This window comes from Oxyura jamaicensis, chromosome 3, assembly GCF_011077185.1.
Source record: "Oxyura jamaicensis isolate SHBP4307 breed ruddy duck chromosome 3, BPBGC_Ojam_1.0, whole genome shotgun sequence".
NCBI lineage: Eukaryota > Metazoa > Chordata > Aves > Anseriformes > Anatidae > Oxyura > Oxyura jamaicensis.
This window is the reverse complement of record NC_048895.1, coordinates 90,191,716-90,214,763: the sequence shown is the minus strand read 5'-3', so window position 1 is coordinate 90,214,763 and position 23,048 is coordinate 90,191,716. Positions and strand designations below refer to the sequence as shown.

Genomic DNA, 23,048 nt, shown 5'->3' with positions numbered 1-23,048 from the left:
TGGGCTGGGATGATAAGAAAAAAGAAGGGGAAGAATAAGCTAAATGCTCAGATACAGACCTGACAAAGCAAACATGGAGACAATGACAAGGAACAAACCTCCCAGTCACAATAACTGATGTTCTATCAACAGGAGCCAGTTCCAAGAAGATCAACCCAGACTTTTCAGGTGTTGAGACTGTGAAATTAAATGGTGGTTGGGGGGAGAGGGGGAAAAGGCAAAGCTCTGCAAACCTATGGTAGGATGTGCAGAGAGAAGGGGGAAAAAGGAAAGGGGGTTATAAAAGGCCTGATCATGTGTAAAATGGGGCTGGGCATTACACTTCTTTGGCTGAGCCCTGCACATGATCAACTCAGTCTGTCCTATCTTCTTTTATTTTCTTGTTAAATCTTTTCTTAACTATCTCTTCATATTCACTCTCTCCTGTGTGTATGTGTGCTGCAGGGAGTATGTGCCAGCTAACGGGAAGACTGTGAGTGTGAGTGAAGAGTTGTGCCAGCTACTGGAGTCAGACCAGGGGATCAGGCACCTCTGGCCTGTAGTGCCAACTCTTGGAGTGAGTGCAGGGTATCAGCTCCAGTTATTGGGGTGGCCTGTATGTGTATGTGAGTGAAACTGGTGCCAACTGCTGGAGTTAGGCCAGGGGTGTCAGCCTGGTGTCAGCCCTGTGGGTTGTGGTGCCAGCAACTGGAGCTCCACGGGACAGGAGAAGTGTGTTTTCCTAAACCAGAAACTGGGGGGGAACAATGTGAATGAGGTGATTTTAAGGCTCTGCAGCAGCAGCTGGAGCAGGGCCATGGGTCACAGCTCACGTGTCTGGTGCCAGCTTCTGGGAGGGGTGATTATGTCTTCCCCAAATCTGAAGCACATGGGATGAGTGTGTGTATAGACATCAAACTTCAAACTGGACTAGATGGGAAGTCTCTGAGCCTCAGCACTGGGCTGTGCTATCAGTTTGGTGGAGAGTCTGTGTTGGTATGCTCACAGGAACTGGAGAACATGATGTGCATGAGGGATAAGTGTGTATGTGTGTGTGTGGGTGTGTGTGTGTGTGGGTGGGTGTAGGTCTGTATGTGTGCACGCAATGAGCTTTAATATGGACCAGCTGGTGAGTAGGCAACCTTTGAAGTGGGTAAGGGACCTGGGAGCCAGGTAGGGGTGCTAGTCAGACAGATGAGCTGTACTAGTACTCAAACGATTCACAAATGTGTGTGTGCTTGTAAACCTAGACAGTGCTATGAGTGAGTGTGGTGGTTTTACTGTGCTAAGCAGCTGAATACCACAACCGCTCTCTCACTCCCCCTCCTCAGATGAGGAGGGGAAGAAGTAAAGGAAAGAACAACTCACGGGTTGAGATAAGGATAATTTAATTAAAGGGAAAAAATATTTTTAGGAAATATTATTATTAATTAAACAATTCAACTAAAGGGAAAAAAGGGAAAGGGGAAAAGGGAGGGGGAAAGGGAATAACAAAACAAAACAAGTAAAGACTATGTGGAAATGCAGAGGAAAGAAATTACTTTCTACTTCCCACAAATGAGCGATGCTTGACCACATCCTTGAAGCAGGGCCTTAATACATGTAGCCGATGTTCGGGAGGAGGACAGACGTTTTCGCAATGAGAGCCCACCCCTTCCCTCTGCTTCCTTTTTCCACCTTTTATTGCTAAGTATGACATCATATGGTATGGAATATCCCTTTAGTTGGTTTAGGTCAGCTGCCCTGGTGATGTTTCTTTCTCATTTTTTTGCCCACCCCCTAGGAGGGTTAGAGAAAGTTCTGATGCTGTGCCAGCACTTCTCAGCAGCAGACACAACACTGGTGTGATACCACTGCTGTTCTAGCTATAAGTGCAGAGCGCTGCAGGAAAAGTTAACATCCCAGCCAGACCCAGTAGAGTGAGCTTTCACTAGAGACCGTCTATCTGTACCACCTGAAGAGGAGGAAGGGATTGTGGCTGTCTGTGTCTATGTTTTGCAAGAGTCCTGTGTGTAAGTGCTGTTGAAGTTACCCCTGGGGTGGGACAGCCTGCATGACCAGTTGTGTCTGTCCTGTCTCTCTCTGTGTATGTTTGTGTCTCTGGGATATATGCTTAGCTTTGCATCTGTTGAACCCGCAAAGGAGAAAACATGTACCCCAGCCTAGACAGAGACCCTGGGTCCTGAGACACTAGGCTGGGCCCCAGCAGTTCTGCAGGAGTGGTCCTGGGCCAGAGCATCTGGAGGAGGCAGCCATGCTCTTCACCTCACTCAACAGTTCCATGTGCTGACTTTTTGTCCCCTCTTTCTTTGTTGGGCATTTTCTCCTCTTTCTTGAAAACACTCTACTAAAGGCACTGCCATCTAGGCTGCCGGGCCCAGCTGTGCCCCTGCAGTGGGGCAGTTGGAGCTATATGGAACTGGCTGTGCCCAGAAAAGGGCAGCCCTGGCCTCTCTTCACAGCTTTACCCTGCAGCCCCTTCTGCCAACACCATGACACATACACACAGATGTATCAACCTATTTAATGATCACATGCAGTCTTGCTCAAGACAGGAGTAAGAACATATCCCTATGTGGAGGAAAGTTTCATACAACTCCACGATCCTACTTGAGTTTGGTAACATTCTTTACATTCTTCTTTCAGCATGTAAAGCAAAAATACATCAGTTTGTAAGTTATGTAGTGTCAATGATTATATAATGTTTGTATGGACTTTTTTCATTTCAGAATTATTACTATTTCAGATATTTGATGAATGGTTGATGAATAGTATTCAGATTACTATTTCATGTATTTGATATGGATCAGAAGTAGATTGAAGAGAAAGTAAAAAAATAAAAATAAACTCATTCAAACAGGCTAGCTCAAAATTATAGTCAAATGGCTTATGCACAAATATATCCACATATGGAAAGGACTGTATATGTTCTTTGATGTGCTTTCTCTGGCATTTTTTAAGCTCCACCATATATATTTCACTACAGTGAAAACATAGTGGGTTTGAATTTTGGTTATAATCAATATCTTTATGTCTTATTGTCATAATTTAAACACCAAGCACACGTATGTATCCTAGGGGTATTTTGGATGCATATCCCTACTTTTCCATGAAAATGTAAAAACCTAAATAGTTAACTAAGTCACTTATGACCTCTATCTACTGGTCTCCATAGGTATTACATTTTTGTATTTTCAACTGTTCTTGCTATAAACTACATTAGGAAAAAAAGTCTTAATATTTTGTTGTGTTTCTCATGCTTTCTGTTTCTACTGGTATTGTTTTATCACAGAGGGTTATACTATCGAAACCACCAAAAAGAGAAGTTTGAATTTGGCAGGCCCATAGAAGTTTTACAGATTCCTATGAATTCAGTGGGTCATGAAAAATTTGGTGTTCTGCCTTCTTGATAAAGATTAACAAGAACAGAAGATGGCTTGGCATGAATCCATTTTGTGACAAAAATTGCCACGAGAATACAAAATAGCACAATATTAATCCATTCTCATGAAAATTATGGTAATGAAAATGAGAAATGGCATCAGCTAAATCCATTTTCATTACTCTGTTATGATTGCAATCTTGTAGCTCTCAGATAGTGTGCTGAGTGAAGAGATCTATAGTTTAACCACATTTTTAATTCCTTTGATATGCATCTCCTGGCCATTTTGCAATGTTTCATTCTATAGTTTGAAATCCTGTTTTAAAAAAAGCATTCTGATCAGTTCTAGGTATCTAAACTTGACAGCATATTTATAAATTGGTCCTTTTTTACACATAGAAACAAAGCCAGGGGGCTGTGAAGAAACTGCAATGGCTGACCTGATTAATGAAAATGAGGGCACCCTTCCCCCCATATCTTCAGACATATAGTATAACACTGGAAGTGCTCAGATTAATCTTACTCTTAAGAAAAGAATACGTGTTCCAATAAAATGAAATGTCTAAGGTTTTCTGGTTTCCAAGTAGCTTAAGATACTCAGACTTTCAATCTCTTTAGTTTCTTTCACAGGTAGAAGAAATGTGACATATATTAGAAGATGACTTTCTCACTCTCAAATCTTCCAGTTTTCTTCATATTTTTATTTTTTGTTCTAAGCATAACAAATATTTTGTCATTACTGTTACAATTGACCTTGCTTCATGTGGATTACAAAGAAACAAGTCAATATTTGCTATCAGCATTGCTAAAAATAATGTTAAAATTTATGTGTTAACATAGCTTTTTAAAATATACGTGGCTTAATATCCAGAAAGATCACTCAAAAGATATCTCCAAAGAATCACATCCTTATTTTAACTACTGCATATTAACTGTATTTTGTCACCACTTAGGTTCATAGTGTTATTGCTTAGGCTGTATATAACAACAACAACAAAAAGTCTATTTGTATGTAGACCCCACCATTTAATCTGCCTACAGGTAAAGTATTTTCATCTCTATGCTTCCATGATTGCATTTTTGCAAAGCTTAAACAATTCCCTGTGATTTGATTTCCCAAGCACCAAAGAGCCTGATGCACCATGAATACGAATGATTAACCATGTTCCATAAATCCAGCTCAGTGTTTTAACAGGAAAAAGCTGAGTAGGTTAATAGATACTCACTAATTGGAGCATTCCAGTAGGAACTTCCACATTCCTGTCTTTGGCTTTTTGCATGGACTTCCTTTGTGTCCATGATCTAAGAATTCTCCTTCTACCATCATAACAGTGTTACTGCAGACATTGTCTTTAAAACGTAAATCCAGGATTTTCAAATTCTTTCTTTGATATTGGTTAAATAGAGGGGACAAAGTGTCTGAATGTCAAATTACCTCAAAAAATAAAATTCCTCTTTGTGATTATGCTTCATTATGACAAATGCTATCCACAGGTAGAAACCTATGATACCCTCTTTGTGCAGTTTCCAGCATCACATCAAGAAATCTGGTGATCAAAACATATTGATAAATTGATCAGAAGAACCACCTGCTATGCTAGTGTATTGCAAGCTTTCCTGAGACTATGGGACTCAAAGATGAGGCCCAGCTCCAATGCAGCATGGCCATCTATAGCAGCTGGTCAGCAGTTTATGTCTGTCTGTCCTGCTCACTGTAAACTTTTTTTCTTTATGTTTGTTTCTGTGAGTTATACGTAAATATATCACATAGATTTTTTTAACAGGTCTGATTGCCATTTGCCTTCTTCAGCTGGAAATATTTGCATCAAAATAATATATGGAAAAGAAGGAGAAACACAGAACTCAACCTGATCTCACATAATTTACTGGGCATACAATTCTTCAGAGTTCTCATGACAAATAACTTAATTAGAATAAAGTCTAGCTCTTTAAATGACTAATTTACAAAATAATGAGTAAAAAAAAAATAGAGAGCTTGACATTGATCAATTTTGAATTAAACTCATAGTCTTGCCTTGTTTTATATGCCTTTTCCTACAACACTAAATCTGCCTTTGGTCTTGGTAACCTAATAACTTTCAGAACTGACCCGAAAGCTTCAAAGCAGAGTCGCTATTACTCTTCTTTTTTGCTCACTACAGTTTTGAAACTGTAAAGTGAAAGAGAGCAGATAAAGTATATTGATTCAGAATTGCATTAAGCAACACCTCTGCTCAATGCTTTATATCATCTGAGCAATTGCCTATTCTTTAAAAGAAAGTTGCTCCATCTCCAATTGAGATGGAGCAACTAAAAAGTTAGTTTACACATTCAATTGCAATGACTGTAACAGGCAAATATGAAGTTCTACATATAAAGCCCATTTCAAACTTTTATTCAAAAGGACCATTGAAATGTTGGCTAAGTTGGCTTTTGTCTCTCTTTTCGTACCCATGGAATCTTTGTGCCATGTCTATCTATCTATCTGTTTAATGATGTCAGGATGCTGCCTCATAGGATCTAGCAGATACAATTCTCCTAATGAACGAAATGATCTCTCCAGGCAGTGACATCAGACACTGTCTTCAAGGTGATCCAGTCTCTTACAAAGAGTTAGTGTTATAAAATTACATATATAGTTTCTTGAAAGTCATATCTAGGGCAGTTTTTGAAGAGAGCTGTTCTAGTGTAGACAGCAGGGAATCACAGCGCTTGAATCTCAGCATAGTTAAAATAGAACTACTTGAAGTGAGCAAAAGCTGAATGGTCTGGACCATCTGAAAATTGGTTCTGAACACCCAGATTCTCTGACTGAACTTCTTTTTTTAGGTTCTATGATTTTTCTAAGGACAGACGTTATATTAAGTTGTAGTGCCCTTCAAAAGGTTGCTGTGTCAACTACTTGACAAAGTACCGTTCTTCTACTCTCACAGTGCCTTTTAACACTTAGCTGCTATCTGGGAGATATATGGCCCTTAGCTAACGTATTCAACAAGAAACATCAGGCTTGCTGTGATGATATGATTGGAAGAGCAAATTAAAAATAGCTAGGTAACCAAGCAAGAAATGGACTGAGTTCTGAGACTTTCAAAAGACCAGAGAGAGAGAGAGAGAGAGGGAGATTTCAAAGAAACTAGAGATGGGACTAACTCTAGCTCAGGAGCACAAACTCTCTTAATCCTAATTAGGGAAATAGCATTCTGTATAGAATATGAAAGGCAAGAAACTATGTTTCACTAAAATAGAAATACAGAGTACACTAATTACCTTTCACAGCAATGCTTCTTCCTTAATAGATATCCAAAAGTATTTTCTATATCAGTGTACTCCCACTCGTGGGATTGTCTTCGCCCAAGGACCAGGGTATACCTGGTGGGTAATGCAGAAGGATGGGGATATCAGGTGTGTACCTCAAGGAGATCTAACTTTGGGAGAAAACTAATCTGTAATCTAAGTTATATGTTGTAGGAAGATGCTGCAAGATCAACGATAGGTCAACTTTGCAAGGAACTAGGCAAGTGCAACAAGGTCTTGAGCTAAGCTGGTGCTGGCGTCCAGACATCCAACTCCACCTGCCCTGAGTGACCACTTCAGCAGATGAAGAGTAAATAGTCAACAGTTCTTATGGACGTTTTCCGAGAGAGACTTAGAGAATGTAAAGATGTACCTACCTATCAATTTGTTAAAGAACAAGGAACAATGATGATGAGAATATGCCAGAGTATAGGGGACCTGAGAGTGACACAAATGTTATGGAATAAGGGGTGGAGGTTGTACTGGGTCTGGCTGGGATGTTAACTTTCCCTGCAACAGCCCATACAGTGCTGCGCTCTGCACTTGTAGCTAGAACAGCAGTGGTATCACACCAGTGTTGTGTCTGCTGCTGAGAAGTGCTGGCACAGCATCAGGACTCTCTCTGACCCTCCTAGGGGGTGGGCAAAAAGTGAGAAAGAAACATCAGCAGGGCAGCTGACCTAAACCAACCAAAGGGATATTCCATACCATATGATGTCACACTCAGCAATAAAAGGTGGAAAAAGGAAGAAGAGGGGAGGGGTGGGCTCTCATTGCGAAAACGTCTGTCCTCCTCCCGAACACCGGCTACGTGCGTTGAGGCCCTGCTTCAAGGATGTGGTCAAGCATCGCTCATTTGTGGGAAGTAGAGAGTAATTTCTTTCCTCTGCATTTCCACATAGTCTTTACTTGTTTTGTTTAGTTATTCCCTTTCCCCCTCCCTTTTCCCCTTTCCCTTTTTTCCCTTTAGTTGAATTGTTTAATTAATAATAATATTTCCTTAATTATATATATATATATTTTTTTTTCCCCTCTTTAATTAAATCATCCTTATCTCAACCCGTGAGTTGTTCTTTCCTTTACTTCTTCCCCTCCTCATCTGAGGAGGGGGAGTGAGAGAGCGGTTGTGGTGTTCAACTGCCTAGCACGGTAAAACCACCACAATCAGATATTTCTTTTGGCAGTTTGGGGAACAAATCTGTATGTATGTGTGTGTTTCTGATTAACGCTTTCTGATATAATGAGTTCTTTGCATTGTCTTATTGTCCTTTGATTTTCAACATTTTTGTGCATCACCTATTTTTCTGTTAGAAAGACAGGAACTCCTATTTTTTTTGTCTTACAAAAATATAAAATATATATATACAAATCAGACTGAATAAGCTCTGTCTCAGTGGAACAATGGAGGGGGTGCAACATACACAAAGCCAGTATTCTGCAGGAAGAAGGGAGAAAGTACAAGAACAGAAGAAAAAGGGCATGCTGCTTTTTGAGAGAAAGCAATACTTTCCACTGTCATACTTGCTAAAACGGATGGAAATTGGTCAGAGGAGTAATAATAATAATAATAATAATAACAATAATAATGGAAGGAAAGACAAACAGTTAGGTCTCTGTTCACCTGAAATTCTGAAACTGTTTAACCACCTCTGGATGCTAAGGAAATTGAGGTGATAGTGGTATACACAAACACTTGGCTAGTTTGGTAGATCTGTAAGTCGCTTGAATTGTCTATGAGTTAAACACATCTATTCTATTCTATTCTATTCTATTCTATTCTATTCTATTCTATTCTATTCTATTCTATTCTATTCTATTCTATGCTATGCTATGCTATGCTATGCTATTCTATGCTACGCTATGCTATTCTATGCTATTCTATGCTATTCTATTCTTTCAGAACAGTTCTCTTCAGTATGATACCTCTACAATGTTTCCTCTCTGAAAGTTTAAATCAATATAGTAAAAAGAAGAGTGGCAAAGCATGCATTTTTGCTACAGCACTTTTTGTTCAATTTTTTTCAGTTGGAGATACAGATTATGATTATATGGACTGGCTGCCACAGGAAAACAAAACAAAGCAAAACAAAACAACAACAACAACAACAACAACAAAAAACAACTATGCTTTGTTTCAACTATGCTCAGTTTACAACTGAGCATAACAACTATGCTCAGTTTAACACTATAGAAAAGGTTGTTTTAGTAAAAATGTTAGGCTAATGATGTCCAGTTTCACTGATGAGTATATCTCAGAGATTGATAGTTTCTCTCTTCCCTGGTTTTCATTACTGAACCTCACAATTGCTTTACTTTTAGGTGCAGTAATGTTAGAAAAAAAAAGAAAGACCTTCTGATGATGAAAAGCAGCATTGTTTTCCAGCTTCTTGTACAATGTAGTGTCTAAAGCAGTCTCTGTGTAAGAATACTTTATATAAATATACAAAATGATTGCCATCCTGCTGATGAGCTGGATCAGTTTACACCTTGAGCTCAAGTACTACGGTCCTTAGAGGGCCACATGCAGACATATCACAAAGAATCACAGAATAGTCTAGGTTGGAAGAGACCTCCAAGATCACCGAGTCCAACCTCCTACCTAATGCTAACAAATCTTCCACTAAACCATATCCCTAAGCTCTACATCTAAACGTCTTTTAAAGACCTCCAGGGATGGTGACTCAATCACTTCCCTGGGCAGCCTATTCCAGTGACTAACAACCCGTTCAGTAAAGAAGTTCTTCCTAATATCCAACCTAAACCTCCCCCGGTGCAACTTTAGCCCATTCCCCCTCATCCTGTCACCAGGCACATGGGAGAACCGCCACCTCACTACAGCCTCCCTTCAGGTACCTGTAGAGTGCAATAAGGTCACCCCTGAGCCTCCTCTTCTCCAGGCTAAACAGTCCCAGCTCCCTCAGCTGCTCCTCATAAGACTTGCTCTCCAGACCCCTCACCAGCTTCGTAGCCCTTCTCTGGACTCGCTCAAGCACCTCCATGTCCTTCTTGTAGCGAGGGGCCCAAAACTGAACGCAGTACTCGAGGTGCGGCCTCACCAGAGCTGAGTACAGGGGGACAATCACTTCCCTGGACCTGCTGGCCACGCTGTTTCTTATGCAAGCCAGGATGGTGTTGGTCTTCTTGGCCGCCTGAGCACATGGCTGGCTCATATTCAGCCGACTGTCAACCAATACTCCCAATACAACCAGTACCAATACTGGTACTTCTCTGCCAGGCAGCTTTCTAACCACACATCTCCCAGCCTGTAGCGCTGTTTGGGGTTGTTGGGCCCCAGGTGCAGGACCCGGCACTTGGCCTTGTTGAACTTCATACCATTGGCCTCGGCCCATCGGTCCAGCCTATCCAGATCCTCCTGCACAGCCTTCCTACCCTCAAGCAGATCGACACAAACATCTAACTTGGTGTCGTCTGCAAACTTGCTGAGGGCGCACTCGATCCCCTCGTCCAGATCATCTATGAAGATGTTAAAGAGGACTGGTCCCAGTACCAAGCCCTGAGGGACTCCACTAGTGACCGGCCTCCAACTGGATTTGATTCCATTCACCACAAGTCTCTGGGCCTGGCCATCCAGCCAGCTCTTAACCCAACAAAGTGTATGCCAGTCCAAGCCATGAGCAGCCAGTTTCCTGAGGAGAATGCTCTGGTGAATGGTGTCAAATGCCTTGCTGAAGTCAAGGTAGACCACGTCCACAGCCTTTCCCTCATCCACTAAGTGTGTCACCTTGTCATAGAAGGAGATCAGGTTCGTCAAGCAGGACCTGCCCTTCATAAACCCATGCTGACTAGGCCTGATCGCCTAAATATCCTATTTAAAGCAGCCTCATAAAAAGATGTACACAACAATGAAAAGCAGATTTCATAAAAGTAAAGAGCCATAAGATGAACACAGCACTAAATGGCTTGATGTAGGAGTAGCACTAACACCTCTTTGGTGTTTGCACCTGATATGGGAATGGGTAGCCATTGATTTGTGTTACCAGCTTTCATTTCAGCATGAGATGTCATTGATAACATACCATATAAATATGAAATTAAGACATTCATAGTGTAAAAATGACTTTCCATATGAAAGAAAACACAATAAAAAAATAAACATGCAATCTGGTGTCCTGCCCTAATTACAGGATTTGTTTGTGTCATTGTTTTTAATAAGATGCATTTTATGTGCAATCGTTGTCTCACACTGTGTCTGACTTAATGTGTGAGGCACTTCAGTATGGCATGATTGCGTTGTTACTTCAGGCAGCCCTCCAGCTGTGGAACAGCACTTGGTCAAACTGAATTGTTCTTGGCAGGAAGCTAAGAACACGAGCACTTCCAATTGTATGTTATGAATTTGGGGGGGCTGTGGTGAGACACAGCCAAAAGTGTTATCTTAATCCTTTCAACAGTGTACACTACGGTCTGCTAATCAGTCATCTGCTCTTAGAAACCTCTGCCCTTAGAAAGGGCAATGTTTAAAGTCTTCAAAAATGCTGTTAAATTTACAGCAGTTTGGTAGTTTGTTAGATGACAAAACTATTCCTTTTCAATTATGTACTGTTTCTCGTTCTTATGATAATGAGTGTATTGAGAAAAGGAAATTATACAACATGTATCTTTTCTTGTGGCAGAGATTATTGAAAGGATTTGCTGAGGTACAAAATTAAATGCACTCTCTAAATATTCTTGAAATTGTCATCTGCTGTCCTCTTCAAATGCCATAAGGGAGATGGCTGCTTGGACATTGTCAGTCACAAAAATAGAAAGCAGATCTGCGTGCTTCCTTCAATAAAATGAATCATCATGCAGAGATTCTATTGTAAGTGATAAAGGCTGCTACTTATGCAAATTAATTAACAGGCAAGAAATCAAGTCTTTTAATTTAGCAAAACAAGACAGGGAGTAGGGATGAAAAGAAGAACTTGGCCAAATTGACATGTTTGGCAAAATTCCTCTTTTTTCATGTTGAGATTAAAGTGATTTGTGTAATAGAATCAAAAGGGTAGATACTCAGTCCATTCTGCCGGCCTTATTTTTAACAACGTTTTGCTTTTTCCAGTATGTTGCAGGTTTTCACCTTCACTGATAATGTTGTTAAGGCTACCTATAACATACAACAAAGTAAGGCTGAAAATCATTTTTGTTTTAATTAGGTGTTCTAGCAATTGGAGTAATAAACAAAAATATTTCCTGGAAAACAAGAGAAAAAGAACTGACATATTAAATGATTTAACTGACTAATATTATCTGAATAACATATAACAGTCTTTCAACACCCTGGAAAAGTTCTGCAATTTAGAAAAATTAATTGACATATCAAATGCCCTTTATGTTGTAGCCACAGGCTTTTAGGCTGTGTAATACTCATAAGTGAGCATTAATGTTAACTAGTTTAGTCATTGCTATACTGAGTAGAATCCATTAACACAATGGGCTAAATTTGCAAAACTTGCTGGCTATGGATCACAACTGTGTTAGCCTCACATTGACTTGAAATAAAGCAACTGAAATGCAGAGCTGAAAAAAAAGCTTGACAAAATACAACATTATTTATATGATCATTCAAGTATTGGTTCCAAAGACTAAGGAAGGCTGCATTAATTCTCCATTACTTCATAACCTTCATGTAAGCCACATGTAGGTTCTTCATCTTTACATAAAGCCACTATTTTAAAAATACAGTTCATAATACTTTAGCTAAAATAATCTGAAAATATATTCAAGATGGTGAGATATTGTTACATATTATTATACAAGAGAATATAACATTTAAGAACACAATAAGAAATAGTTTTATTGCACTTTGCTTATTTTAAGACTTCAACACAAATAAACCATGCTAAACACCACAGCATTTGCTGGTCTGATTCCAGAAGCATCTAGAATGTCTTAGGCAAAAAGTAATATTATTACCTATTTCAAAAACAAGAGAATAATTTTAGGCTGTGACAAGGTCATAATGCCCTAGTACTTTCCCCCCTTATGTTATAAATCACCATGTAATTTTCACCACACTGATCCAACCTGTACAGATGCAAAATCTGACAATGAATGAAAATAAATTATTTTCTAGGTGACAAGTGGGGAAAATATGTATTCATTGTAACAGAAAGTGATTCATCCATGTAGCTGTAGATAAGGACATACACTTTTTAATGATGAGATGTCTTAAAAGTGTCTTTCTTACATTTATGTGAGTATAAATAACTACTCAGCTTTCAGCAATGCATCATTTATCTGTAAAAGAACAAGCATGTACTGTAAAACAGGAGGGACAGAAGAGAAATTCTGATCAATAACATTGCATATGAGGTACTGTTGTATGATTTGCAAAATGTTAGGAAAATATCAAATTATTTTTTTATATAAAGTGAACGTAGCACTTCTCACCACACAGTGAAAACTAATGAGAAAGGCATTCCCTTCCAAGAGCTGCCTTTAGCTGCTTAACCCACACCCACTGGCAACAAATAATAAACTAAGATTAGTCTGATAAGTAAAGAGGGCATTATAGAATGTAAAGCTAATGTCCTTATGCAAAGATGAGATGACTTTTAGAAGAAATATTTTGCTTGGATTTATTTTATTATATATATATATTACATAGAATTTACAAAGATATGCAAGCACCTGGCTCCTACAGCTTTCATAGACTTTCCCAAGGCTACAGCACTGTATAGAACCAGCTGAATGGTACAGTATGAGACACCAAAAGAGGGAATTTACAGAGGTGTAGTAATATATCTACCCTTCCTAGTTTTAATTTCTCTCTTTTTCTTACAGTTTCCTGAAAACTTTATCCCTATGGACAAAGCTGCAGCAATTGCATGAGGCGATTGTACTGAACTAAATAAGAGCAAATATATCTGAATTTTGTTGCCTGTAACTGTCACCTAGTCACCAGATCATAGCAGTAGGGTGAATGGGCTCAAGAAGAGGGGAAGCAGCAGAACAAGTAATAGCCTCCACAATATCTTCCAGCAGCTCTGAAAATTGAATTTCATTAAAAAGGGAAGATAAATTAATTAGGAGGATGCACTACTCAGTAAAAAGACTGCTCAGTTCTTGATTTTGTTATTCAAAACACTTTATTTCAAACATAGAGTAGTGCATAAAGAAATGGGAACATCCAGGGCTAAACTTATAGCTGAAAGAGGAGCTTTGCTGGACTATGTTTTTGTTTGGATCCAGAATGCATTTATGTGAATGTCCTGATTGCCCTCTCTGATTGTGTTTAAGATCACATCACATAGCACATTAACAGGATTATTTTCAAATAAAATTAAATCAGAATATCCAGTCACTAATAGTCCCCAGGTAGAGACCAGAGTTAATCCAAAATAAAGATCCTGAAAAGCATATCATGTGGGTACTGAGCCCTCAGCTTGAATGCTTTTGCTATCATGATCTCCTCCAGCTGGGACATATGCCTTGGTGTGCTAGACAAAAGCTTGTTGATACCTGCTACAGTAAGGGAACACCATGCACAGTACTCTTACAGTTTTCCTTTGAACAAATGTTGTGTTGCAACCTGAGGAGTAAATATTCACTATAGCCACATAGGTTTCCCATTTAGGAGTTATGGGAAAGATGAGACAAAATTTATATGTTTACGGTCAGAGCTTGGCTTTATACAAGCTTTATCTGTGGTATCTCACATGAAGCCTCCTTCTCTTTATGCCTGAGCAATAAATTGTGACTTAGATTCTTCCCTTTTAACTCAGAATTATGATTTTACACTGAAAATAACCTTACCTGGGGGACTCATAGTGGGCTATAATACTACTCATATTAAATCTATCTACATATATCAAAATTCAGAGAATATTTAAAAGTATGTTGATTTTTTTCCTACCCACAAGAATCATTCTTGTTCTACATGTATACTAAAACAATTTATTTATTTATTTATTTATTTATTTATTTTCAGGGAAACAGATATTCTTACCTGATCTCCTCTCTGTTACGTTGTATTACCCTTGTAATACCCTTCTATTTCACTGTGTCCTGGGATTTGACAAAATCCTACTTTATAGAAAAAAGAAATGATGGGCATCAGGTAGTGGAAAGTCTATCATGTCCATTTCAGTAGTTATTCACTCTTACTGTTAAAAATATGTGCTTTGATTCCAGTTTTCACCTTCTAGCTTTAGTTTCTCTATACCTGTTCCAGCTATGTTGTGCTTATGCTATTTGAAATAATAATAATAATAAAAATACAAAATGACCCTATTAAGATGCTTTAAGACAACCTTTGAGTCTTGCAATGAAAAAGTTACATGCTTCAATTCCATCACAAGCATTTATGTTTAACAACCCCACAATGATTTTTGTGATGCTCATCAGCTCACCACAAGCATATGTAGGAGCACAATCACTCTTCTAATTGGTAGTTTATTTATTTACTTATTTATTTAACTGTTAATTATGGAGTTGCTTTTATTTAAATTTAACATTGGAAAGGATTTTTGAAATAAACGTTTGATTTCTAAGCTCTCTTTTTCTTTTATTTTTTTTTTAATATGACATTTTTATTTCAATACATCCATGTATTTTGACATATCATAAAACACAATCAAATTAACTTTAAAAGTTAAGACTGAAAAAATATAATGAAATATATATTTCAATAATGCTAACAATAGTGTCATATTTATCATAGAATCATAGAATCATAGAATATCCTGAGTTGGAAGGGACCCATAAGGATCATCAAGTCCAACTCCTTGCACTGCACAGGTCTACCCAAAAGTTTAGACCATGTGACTAAGTGCACAGTCCAATCTCTTCTTAAATTCAGGCTTGGTGAAGGGACTACTTCACTGGGGAGCCTGTTCCAGTGTGCAACCACTCTCTCAGTGAAGAACCTCCTCCTGATGTCCAGCCTAAACTTCCCCTGCCTCAGCTTAACACCATTCCTGTGGGTCCTATCACTGGTGTTTATGGAGAATAGGTCACCCGCCTCTCCAAATGCCCTCGCGAAGAAGTTGTAGACTGCGATGAGGTCCCCCCTCAGCCTCCTCTTCTCCAGGCTGAACAGGCCCAGGGACCTCAGCCACTCCTTATACGTCTTCCCCTCTAGGCCCTTCACCATCTCTGTTGCCCTCCTCTGGACACTCTCCAACAGTTTCATGTCCTTTTTGTACTGTGGTGCCCAGAACTGCACACACTACTCGAGGTGAGGCCACACCAGTGCAGAGTGGGACAATCACTTCCCTCGACTGACTAGCAATGCTGTGCTTGATGCATCCCAGGATACAGTTGGCCCTCCTGGCTGCCAGGGCACACTGCTGGCTCATATTCAACTTGCTGTCAACCACGACCCCCAGATCCCTCTCTGCGGGGCTGCTCTCCAGCGTCTCGTCACCCAGTCTGTATGTATAGCCAGGGTTGCCCCGTCCCAGGTGCAGGACCCAGCACTTGCTTTTGTTAAACTTCATGCAGTTGGTGATCACCCAGCTCTCCAACCTGTCCAGATCTCTCTGTAAGGGCTTTCCACCCTCATCCGAGTAAATATATTTATATATCTTTATTGTATGGCAAGAGAATTTTGCATATCATAGATATAAACATCATCACTTCTTTCAGTGACAGTATGCAAAAATAAAATTACTAAGAGATATAAGTATCTCACAAACATTGTATTAATGAATATTTACAATTCTCTGACATGATGTATAGTGAAATAGGACTGGAGGAGCATTATGTTTTTCATTCAATAGCCTAGCTTAAGTGCGGAAGAAGAGGAGAAATTAGTTTAAATAGATAAAATGAAAATAATACACCAAAAAGTTATTTAGTTCTCTTCATTGAAATAAAAACAAATGAAACTTTTTTTTTTTTTTTTTTTTTTTTTTTCCCAAGACAAACCCCAAATTGTGCTCATCTTAAGACTGAATATATCATTTTCATTTCAAAAGATGCAAAGTATATATTGTTTCACCAACTTAGCGTTTAAGAACACTAACCTTTTAACTGAAATAGCTTGGGTATTTTCTATATGTTCTGCACCCCTGTAAAATTCCTTAAATACTAGGATATCAGTTATTCTCAGTATCTCATTGAAGCTAACATGAACTTTATAAAATATATAAGCATTCAGTGAGTAAGCAGAGGGAAAAATGCATAAGTTGCAAACTCTCCTCAAGCAAGCGCAAAAAAGTAGTCTAAAACCTTGTAAGAAACAAGAGACTTCTATGGAAATTCACAGTAGTATCTTGACTATAAAAGAAGGAAAACAGCTCCAAATTTTCAAAATGACTAATAATCCTGGAAGAACATAATATCTTTCTTTTGTCCCATTAAAATATTTCAGGCACATTGAATTCTCTTTTCCTATGAAGAGTGATCTGTGTAGCTCTCATAGGGAATTCTTTGTGCCAAAAAGAGGAAAGATTTCTGTGTAGCTCATTTCTTTGTCTAGGAAATGTAAATTCATATAATCCAACAATGATCTATCTATATGCTATTAGCCATGCAAGAAGCATCCACTCAATCTGTGAAGAAACCAGTGTTCAAGAATTATAGATCCTTTAAGATAAAAACTGAACAATGTTCATCTAACAATGAGTATCTAACAATAAAAAAGAGGCCATAGGGAGTCTACACTGCAAACACTATGTCCAGATTTACTAATGTAGTACCCATTAATTAAAAAGAGAAAATAATAATAATAATAATAATAAAAAAGAAAATAATAATAATAATAATAATAATAATAATAATAGTAATAATAATAATAAACAGTTTTTATCTTCCAAGAGAAGATGTTAAAAAGAGCACACTGCTGTTGGTGAGTTATAAAAAATTAGAAAAGACAGTAAAAGACTGGGGGGTTAGAGGGGACCTACAGACACAGTAGAAACTTGACAATCTATGCCAAGATTTTTTACAGCCTGCAGCAATGAATAACATTTATAGAAAAAAAATGAATCTTTGTCCCTTTTGATTTAATAAATAATTATTATGATTTATAATTGGTGCAATAATTGGAGTGATCCAGAACGTCAATGTTCAAGATAAATTTATAGCTACTAGCAGTTTCTTCATCATGTACCTTGGAAATCTTTATTAACCTTAAATAACTTTCACACTTTAGTCTGAAAGTCATGTTGAATACATTTTAAGAACAAGGTGACTTCTACTACCACTCGTCAGAGGTATACTTTCCAATACACACATTGTTATCAACACTGTGAATGACAAATTATGATCTAATCTTTCATTCCATTTGCACAGGCATTTTTTCAGTAGATTTTCCATTGTTCTGTCCATTTGATTTGCTGACTTCCTAAAAAGTTGATTTTTTTACAAAATGACTAAAGTTATGTGTTTTTTTTTTTTTTTTTTTTTTTTTAATCTGCCATACGTCTTTTCCAGATAAATGATTTTCATTGGTGGAATCAATTACATCTTTATAGCTGGCTGAGCCTCAGGAATTTGGGGCTCAAATGTTACTAATTTGACTGGTACAAGAGAAATGATGCTACACTGACAGAATGGGTAGAAGGTAACAAAATACATCATTATAGACATGAAATCATCATGTTGCTGTGTCTATCATAGTCAGTTTGTCAGCATGTTCACTCTAATAAATCTTATCATAAATCTATATTCAACAAATGCTTATGAGAAAAAAAATATATATTAAGAAGTCTCAAATCAAGGAGTATAACACCAGAAAAAAAAAAAAAAAAAAAAAAAAAAAGCTCTCCCAAGTTTATGTTTACAGAATATCATATTACCTATTCTTTAGCATTCATTTATTGCATAACATTGTTCAGAGCATGGGGAGGGTACTATTTAAGTACATATATATATATATATATATGTATATATATATATATTAAAGCCCAGATATATTTTTTTCCCTATTCATGCTACAATACACTAACTGGGAATGAGAATAAAGAATGAGAATAAAAAATGAGAATAAAGAATGAGAACAAAGAACGAGAAGATGTGATGGTTTTACTCGGGTGGGCGACCGAGCTCCATCACAACCGCTCTCGCACTCCCGCTCTTCAAAGAGGAACGGGGAGAAAATACGATGAAAGGGGCTCAGGGGTTGAGATAAGGACAAGGAGATCGCGCAGTAATTATTGTGATGGGCAAAACAGACTCAGCATAGGGAGATAGTAAGATATATTGCCTATTACTAAGGAGCTAGAGAAGTGAGAAACAAAGGAAAGAAACCAAAAGCACCTTCCCCCCCTCATCCAACCCCTTCCACCTCCTCCCCCCGAGCGGCGCAGGGGAACGGGGGAGTGGCGGTTATGGTCAGTCTATAGCAATTCTTCTCTGCCGCTCCTTCTCAGTCACTCTCGTCCCCTGTGCTGTGGGGTCCCTCCACGGGATGCAGTTCTTGTTAAACTGATCCGGCGTGGGCTTCCCACAGGCAGCAGCTCTTCAAGAACTGCTCCAGATATGGGTCCGTACCACGGGGTCCATCCCTTGGGAGCAAACTGCTTCAACCTGGGTCCCCCACGGGCAGCAGCTCCTGCCAGGTTACCTGCTCCTGCATGGTCTCCTCTCCATGGGCTGCAGGTCCGGCCCGGAATCTGCTCCAACAGGGGTCTTCCACAGGCCACAGTCTCCGTCGGTGCAAGTCCACCTGCTCCACCATGGTCTCCTCCACGGGCTGCAGCGTGGAACCCTGTTCCACCGTGGCACTCCATGGGCTGCAGGGGGACAGCCTGCTTCACCATGGTCCTCACCACAGACCCCAGGGGACTTCTACTCCGGCGCCTGGACCACCTCTCCCCCTCCTTCTTTGCTGACTTGGTGCCTGCAAGGCTGTTCCTCACTCCTCTCACTCTCCCAGCTGCTGTGTGGCACAGTGTTTTTTTTTTTTTCCCCTGTCTTAAATATGCTCTCACAGAGGCGCAAACAACATCACTTATTGGCTCAGCTCTGGTCAGTAGTGGGGCCCTTACCAAACACGGGGCAGCTTCTAGATCCTTCTCACAGAAGCCACCCCTATGGCCCCCTACTACCAAAACATTGCCACATAAACCCACTACAGAAGAGGAAAGCAAGAATGAACCTGTGTGCAAATCTTCACGTTTTCTATAAGTTTGTAAGAGAGGTAAAAAAACTTATCACAAATCTGGCAGATTAGCTTATGATTTGTTAAAATTTGGTTACATAATTTGTAACTGGATTTCTTGTCTGTAAAATAGTGACAAAATATTGAATACTTAGCATTATTATGAATACCAGTTTGACAGCGGATATAAAGATGTGGATAAACTCTCTTTTTTTAATTTCTCCAGGTCAAGCACTTTACTAATGACTACATGACTAAATAATTCTGCCTCCATTTAACCTTGAATGCTCAGCTGTGTTCCCATGGGCATAACTGTTTCTCCAGAAACACTTTTTTTTTTTTTTTTTTTTTTTTTAAACAGGATCAATTGCTTTGTGTTTATAGTAAGCTGATCCAAGATCTGTCTAGGCACTATACAGCCCCATACAGATTCAAAATATCTCAAAATGCTATGATCATAACATCAAGTACAACATCACTGGGACAGTAGGAAGCTATCAACTCTATTTTGAAGAAGGGAAAGTTTATTTAAAATTAAAGGTAGATTAAGAAACTTGCTGAAAATCTTAAAAAACACAATTCAAATTCTACAGCTGGTTCTGCTTCCATGGTGGGTCCAGAGCACTGTCCTGCACTGTGTGGACATAAAAGGGATCTTCAAGAGGCTGAGGTTCTTGACCTTATGTGCTGTTTGTAATGTGTGATCAAGATGTCTGTTTTTGTTTGGTTTTGATTGTCTAATGCTCTCTCCTATTACCATCATTCAAAAGGGATGACTGTGTCAAAGTTCCAAGTGTGGGGATTTTTTCCATTCCACATTCATCCTCAAATCAGTTCAATACTGCTACTAGCATCATAATGTGTGGTCAAGGATCTGCCTATTTCCTACCCCCTTTCTTGTTTTAAATTTTACAAAGTAGACACCTCAAACACACAGACTCCTCAGAACTCCTCAGATGGGTTTAACTCCTTTTCACAGACATGTAAGTACCAAGAGACATTTCAATTGTACAGTGCCATGAACCTAAAATACATCAATGTATTAAGGTGTATTTTAACTTCCTATATTAAAATCATTTCAAATATCATATCAAAATAATATTATATATTTATGACATATTATCAGTAAATATTTGCATGCCTTTCACATGAATATGCACTCTCTAATATCACACTGTTCTTTAGCAAAGGCCAGCTATCACTGATGTTTCTTGGAAAAGGCCCATAGACAATGACTATATGTTCTGGTTACTTCAGCAAAGAGGTTATTGTATGACCATTGTTTTTTAATGAAATCTCCTAAAGACTTCTTAGTAATCACTATAATTAAAGAGAAAATTACTTAAAAAATGAAATAGGATATTATATTTATGAGTTTAATAACTTTCACTGCTATTTAAAAATTAGTATTAGACATCAATATTTAATTTTGTGGTAAAATAATTAATTTTCTCTAGAAGTGAACACTGGAGATGCCTGAAAAAGGGCAAAAATACAGATTCTGTAAAATTTCTTTATACTTACTACTGTATCTCTTCCTCTTTGTGATGTCCTCTCTCATTAATAAAATGTCAAAACACAGTCTCATAAATGTATTAGCAACAATGGTTATGATATATAAATGTTACTTTCTTTCTTCCAGTTTTCAGACGCATACACAATCTCTTGGTTTAATTTAGGTAATAGAACCACAATCACAACTGGTTTATTCAACCTATACGATAACTTTCCTTATTAACATAACAAAATTTTGTATACCAATAACTGTACTTCAGGCTTATTTATCATGTTTTTAAACGTGTCTGCAAAACTTTGCATAGATATTGATCCAAATAAATGGATGCTGTACCTAAGTCAAATTCCTTTAAAGCGTAATCCATGTTATCAATAGCAACAAGAAAATAAGATCATAAAAATGTGACGAATAGGTAATTACTAAAATAAAACTCAGAAATCTACTGATCTGTGAGCTGTGCAAGCTAACTACATGAGCTTTCCACTGGCTTTAGGAAACAATGACTTTTTAGAAAACAAACAAAACCCCTGGTTTTAGAAGGAGGCTTCTTTGGTTTTAGTCATCAGAAATAAAAGCTTTTATTCAGAATATGTTATGAGTACAAAAATAATTCTTTAATAAGTATTTAATAGTAAATTTAATAATTTAATAAATCCCATTCAGAAGCATTTTGCAGTTGTTGTTTTTTTCTGAAAATTATATGTCAGTTCTGGTTAGTATTTATAATTATTATAATATATTTTGAGTCAAATAGAGTTGCCAATTTTGTGAACAACAACTCCTAAACCAGTTATGCTCTACATTACTTATATGCTGCTTGTTATTTTCAGCCTGGAGAGGGCTAACAGTGTGAAAACAGTAGCACTGAAGCTAACTTTAAACATCTTGGGAATATGTTCATCCTGTAAAATTTATAGCCAAATGAATGTAAAGCTTTTCAAGATCTGCTGTCTTAAATAAGCCCTGTAACCTCTTATGGTTTACCTGTATAGGCCTACATATAGCCCAAGTTTTATCTGTCTAATCTGGATGAGAGTGCAGCAGGCCACCATCTGGTGTGCGTGTACGTCAACAACTAAAATACAGCTCTATGATTCAATAATCACAAACTTTAACTGCTACTTACCACTTCTTTCCAGATACAGAAGATCTCCGACTTAGCCTGTCAAAAACAGTAGAAGAACAGCAAAATATTAACTGTTTTTGTTCCAGATTTCAGATGTAGGCAGTGGAGCAGGAAGAGCTCTTCTGTTGCTACAGAAACCTGACGCTGAGGATTTAATGACAGCGTCAGATGGTATTGTACTGGAGATTGTCTGCTTGAGAGATTAGACAGCAGTCCTGCTGATAAAGAGAAAGAATCAATAACAAATGCTCTCAATTCATTTAACCAAGAAAATCCTTTCAATTCCTCAAATATATTAATTTGATAATAAATACCTATATTAATGTTTGAAAAATATGTACAAATGAAACATAATCTGTCTGGAAGCTGTCTAGACAGGTGACTAATCTTCCTAAAACCTTTACTTGATGTATAAAGTTTAGAAAATCAATAGTGCATTTCACATTAATTTGAGGAAGTTATATTTTTCTGTTCAAAATCTTTGTCTTTGAACTGAAAGATTATGAAAATGAAGATAATTTTTAAGTTCTTGTATTTAAGTTCATTAATTATTGTTAGAAAGAGATTCAAAGTTTAAAAATTTCCAATATGTTCCAGATTCATAAAGTCCTGGAACTAATCAGGTTCAGGGATTTATTTCATAATCAGTCATTCATTTTGATTTGTAAATATTTTTATTTTGTTATGTGAAATTTAAAAT

The 23,048-nt window shown here is 38.0% G+C and overlaps 1 protein-coding gene across 1 annotated transcript in view; it reads right to left on the bottom strand.

Annotated features, from left to right (window-relative positions):
• Positions 1–22,411, bottom strand: part of EYS (eyes shut homolog) — an 883,205-nt gene extending 860,794 nt beyond the window's left edge. Inside the window, exon 1 of the mRNA XM_035323172.1 lies at positions 22,349–22,411. The gene's annotated coding sequence lies outside the window, so the exon portion shown is untranslated. The remainder of the gene's footprint in view (positions 1–22,348) is intronic.
• Positions 22,412–23,048: the final 637 nt, after the last annotated feature.